Source organism: Arachis ipaensis, chromosome B01 (assembly GCF_000816755.2).
Source record: "Arachis ipaensis cultivar K30076 chromosome B01, Araip1.1, whole genome shotgun sequence".
Classification (NCBI taxonomy): Eukaryota; Viridiplantae; Streptophyta; class Magnoliopsida; order Fabales; family Fabaceae; genus Arachis; species Arachis ipaensis.
This window is the reverse complement of record NC_029785.2, coordinates 113,719,073-113,724,481: the sequence shown is the minus strand read 5'-3', so window position 1 is coordinate 113,724,481 and position 5,409 is coordinate 113,719,073. Positions and strand designations below refer to the sequence as shown.

Genomic DNA, 5,409 nt, shown 5'->3' with positions numbered 1-5,409 from the left:
CGGTTTCCAAAAACCATGCTCCATTGCTATATTAATGAACTGAGAGAGACACTCAATACACAACACAAAGATGTAGGAAGAGATAGGATCCCCTTGGCAAATGTCCCTTGAAGGAGTGAATTCCTCCAGCTTTTCTCCATTCCAAAAAACTCTCATTTTTGGCGTGAAAATGCATGACATGATGAGATCAATGATTTGAGAAGGAAAACCAATATCCAACAAGATATTCTGAATAAAACTCCATTTAAGTCTGTCGTAGGCTCTCTCTAAGTCAATTTTGATGACCATCCAGCCTTTCTAGTCTTTTTTGTTTCTCATAGAGTGGATGACTTCTTGGGTGATGATGATGTTATTTGAGTTGTGTTGTTGATAAACCACTATTTTATGGTTTATATTGTGCTTAATTGTGCGGTTTTATCAAATCTTTACCCACTTATTCATATGATTAGCATGCATTTATAATTCCTTCCTAAAAATACTTCATGGTTGAAAACTTGCTTCCTAGAGACTTTTAATTTTGTATTTTTAATTCTCCTTTATTCTATTTGATGCTGTGATCTGTGTGTTAAGTAAAGGAGAACCTTGAGTTGGAATACTCAAGAGAAAAATTGTAATTGGGTTTATTGTTGGATCGCCCTCTAGTCACTGACACTAGTCCTTCCCAAGGGAGAGGATTAGGACTTGTGAATAGAAATTTCCTTCCAACTTGCTTGACTTTCCTCTACCTAGTAAAGGATAACTAAGAAGAACAACCTTCAATTATCATTTTAATCTTGAGAGAACTCCATCAAGGATATGGCTTCCAACTAATCTACTCCCAGTCAAGGTTTTTATTTAAATTATATAATTTCTCTGATTTAATTTCCTGTTTATCAACTCAAACCATTTTAGAAAACATCTGATTAATAAAATAGCACACCTTTCTACAACTTGTTGGGAGACGACCTGGGATTCATACTCCCAGTATTTTAATTTTAATTTTGTGACAACCCCTTCTAAATTGATAAGTGGATTTTCGGCTGGTTAAGAACTGTACTTGTAACGTATCTCTTATAATAATTTCTTAACTCGCCAATTTCCGCCATGTCAGTTGTCCAGGGACAAAACTGCACTAGGTAGGCCTTACAAGCTTCTCCATAACTACCCTCAACCGGTTAGCAAGAATCTTGGTTACCACTTTATAAGACATGTTACAGAGGCTTATCGGGTGCAACTATTTCAGACAAGTCACCGACTCAACTTTTGGGATGAGCATAATGAGAGTTTTATTTATCTCCTTAACTTTAGATGAATTTTAAAAGATGTTGCCAATAAAAGCAGAGAGGTCATTTGCCACTTTATCCCATTGGCTTTGGTAAAAAATGACTTGTAGACCGTCTCTTTTAGGGGCTTTAAACCCACCCATATAAGAAATAGCACTTTTAATTTTCAAATGAGATATATTCTTACTAATATTGATAAGGTTCTTTTGACAGAAGATAGGAAAAGTCCCATGAAGCACAAAATCAGAATAAGGGGCCATATTATTGTAGAGATCGGAGAATAAATCAAAAGGCATATTCTCAACAGTAGTAGTAGGGTCACTGATAGCGTTACCGGCATCATTAAAGAGAATTAATTTTATTTTCCTTCTCCTAATTAAGGTAGATACATGAAAAAATTATGTTACGATCCCCGAAGTCGATCTACTTGCTTCTTGATTTTTGGTACCACAAAATTTCTTCCTAAGCTAAAATATCCTAGTACTCCTTCCAGAGTTGCACTTGGAGATCTTCTAGATGAAAAAATTTCTGCTCTGATCCAGTCTATTAGTTATATTTTGGAGCCTCTTGAGAATCTTCCTTGTCTTCTTCAGACTATTGCCAAACACATTTACATTCAAATCTCTAAGAGAATTTTTGGAGGATACACCATCAGACCAAGAAGTCTCCATTCTCCAAGAATTATTAACAATATTTTTGAAGTCTATATGAGTGAGCCAAGAAAATAAAAGTTGAAATGGTCTCCTGCCCCTACTAACAATAGAGAGAGTAGAGAATTGAAGACAAATAAGAGTGTGGTCTGACTTGAGAGATGGTAGATGTTTAACCCGTGCCTCTAGAAATTGAATCTGTCAATCCAGATTGCTGATCCCACGATCTAATCTTTCCACCAAGTTGCCCCTTTTCCAGATAAAGGGCCAGCCATCATATCGTAAGTCAATCAAGCCATAAGTAAATACATCGTTTTAAAATTTCGAGCAGACACCAATAAATTTTCTAACATATCTACCGTGCCTCTCATGTTAATGAAGAATGAAATTAAAATTCCTTAAAAGGCACCAGGGATGATTAATGTTCTCCACCAAAGTGATAAGGTTGCTCTAAAGAGAGCGTCTAGCAACCCGGTATACATAGCCGAGAGTAGCCAAGGATCAGTATTTCGAAAAGCTACCTTCATATGGAGAAGTTGGTTGTTGTATTCTAAGATATCAAAATTCCAACAATTCGTATTTCACATACACCATATACCACCAGATTGTTCCTGATTTTCCGCAATAAAAGACATATCAAGACCCATTTTATCACAAATGTTCTTTCTTTTAAGACCAGATACATGTGTTTCCAGCAAAATAATAAACTCATCTTGATATTCCATTCTCAAATCTCTAACAAGGGAGAAAAAGGATTTACTACTTTTACTGCGACAATTTTAGCCAATTATATTCATCATCATAAACAGAAAGAGAAAATGGGTCATACTAGACTAAGGATTCAAGATTCGGAATAACCTCCTTTGTCCAAATCGGGCCCCACATGAGAAAATCTCCCTTCATTTTGTTGATAATTATCATTAAATCAATATTAGGAGAGCTTCCCAGATTCTTTTTCTGAGCCTTCTTTGGTATCCTTCATGTTTGAAGATGTAGGTAGCTTGTTGGTTTGGATCAGAAAGTTGTCGCGGCTATCTAACATGCTGTTAGCTATCTTAGAAGCTTCATAGTCTTCCCATTGTTCATGTTGTAAGCGCCTTATATCTTTCAGTATCACACCTTTCATGGTCATTGCTTCAAGGTCTCTTTACTTTAGCCTTGGTAGAGCTTCATCGCTAGTGGAAGCTTTCTGAAAAGTAGTGTTAACCAAGTTTTTTTAGATTGGGCTTGCTACTTTTTTTGGGGCTGACTCCAGTAACTTTAGAGTTGTTCTTTTTGTTCCCTTATGGATTTGTTCCAACTTCCTGTCTTAGGACTTTTTTCATAATGGGTTGAGTTTTTTCATAGGCTTTTTGGGCCTTTTGCTTCTGTGGACCATGTGGGCCAACCTTATTAGGATCTTGAGTCTCTTGCAAATCATGCACATTGGCTTCCTACTCATTATCCTCATGCAAAATGCTATATCTCGAGTTGTTGCCCGTACTATGGTCTTCTAAATCATAATCATATCCAATCTTCGAATCTGAATCATAATCCTTAAAATTAGCACCTTTCACAACATGATTATTTTCTTTTATCCATCTATACTGCCTTCTCCCCATCATCCATGGGCCAAAATTTGGTGAAAATTGATTATTTTCTTATATTACCTCGTATTTCTATGGCATGATTCTTTCCCAAATTTTGGTTCTCATCTACCATATTCTTGTTATTTCTTGAATTATTGTCCTTGGGATTCTTTTCTCTCCTCTGGTTAGTTTCACCCCAGAGTCCTCGTCGTCAATAACCATTATTTCACTGCACATGTCTAACTGGTGACCATAAACTCCACAGGAGAAGCATATCTGAAAAATAACCTTCGTACTTTATGTTCAATTCACAATCAAGAACAGATATACAAGGTACCAATTTCTTATCTAGGTCAATCTTAACACATATACAAACAAATTTGCCTCTAGTATGGACAGATGTTGCACGATCGATCTTGAGCATTTGGCTTAGAGTCGAGTCCACCCACCAAAGGAAGCTGTGATTGTATAGCTTGATAGGTAGATTATGGATGCGGATCCACGCCGCACTCTTCTTAACCTCCTTCTCAGAAGTAAGGAAGAACGTTCTCCACTTTTAAACTATGAGATAATGGCTGGCTATCATCATGGTTCTTCCATAAAAACGTATTTATAGTATTCTTCTTCTAAAAAGTAAACAAAAAAATAATCACGATCCATATCAATGATATTTATTTTACCTTTTTTGACTCAATTTCTGATGAGCCTTTGCTTTTATAACAAATGAGTTATAAACGAACATTTGAGAGTTGGTCATTAAATGCTCTAATATGCCAAGTCCTACTTAGGTGGAAAGACCAAGGTTGCGAGAACCAAACCGGTCAATGAACCAATGGAATGACTAGTTCAATGGTTCAAAGGTTCAACTGGAGTTCAATCGGGGTTCAACCAGTTTAGTTAAATATAAAATAGAATTATTAAAAATTTATTATATAATTTGAAATATTTAAATTCAATAATTTGTAAGCTAATAAAATTCAAAATTTTACAATTTCACATAATAAATTATCTATAATTTACCATTAAAAGTTCCAAATAACTTCAAACATCAAAATTTATAACTAAAAATAAAATCAAAATACGCATAAGTAAACTAACACAAGTATTCAATATTAGTTAAAATCAATTATTTGGTATTCTTCAAACCAATTAAAACATTCCCATATAAGGCACACTATTAAAGAAACTAACATTAAGTCATATATGAAACTTAACACAGATTCATATAACTTAGAATGCCACATCCCCAACTCCAAGAGAATAACAGAGTGAAATTTTAGAGCTTTTCAACAATTTTCTGATGAGCTTTAGCTGAGGCTATTATTTAGCAACAGTGGCGCAGCAAACAAGCTTATTCATCTAGGATTTCAACTGAAACCCTTCTTCCAGCATCAATCAGAGCCGGATCCAATTGAAGAGCACAAGTTTTTAAGTTTAACTAATTTTACTCAGCGACAAGCCAACAACTAACAAATTAACTCAAATAGAATAATAGCACAAAAATAACTCAGAACATTACCAATAGTCAACAATAATTAACCCAGAAGTCAGAACAAGATAACAACAGTCTAGCCCTGTTAACAACAATGAACAATGAAGAAAATTAACTCAGAAAACAACAATTACCCCAGAAAAACAACATACTTAAGTCCAGAAAAACAGCAATTTAACTCCCAAAAATGAAACTGAAGCAGTGTAGGGATGGAGGCTTACAAACTCAGAAAAATCAGCAACTCAAAATCAGATTTCAGTAACTCAGAATCAGTAAAATAACAAAATAAGAAAACATACATTGAAGATTTGAAGCAGCTTTGCTTACGGTGGCGAGGGAGGAAGAGAAGTGACCGCGAAGGAGGAAGAAAAGTGAGCTCGGGCACAAAGGGATCGAAGACAGAGGCTTGACATGCGAGAGACAGAGAGGATCGACGA

At 35.4% G+C, this 5,409-nt stretch overlaps 1 long non-coding RNA gene across 1 annotated transcript; it reads right to left on the bottom strand.

The window, feature by feature from the left end:
* Positions 4,763–5,409, bottom strand: LOC107619006. Its single transcript, XR_001615458.2, has 2 exons — positions 5,300–5,409; positions 4,763–5,054 (listed from the first exon to the last, which is right to left on the bottom strand). It is a non-coding gene; the product is annotated as an uncharacterized LOC107619006 (long non-coding RNA).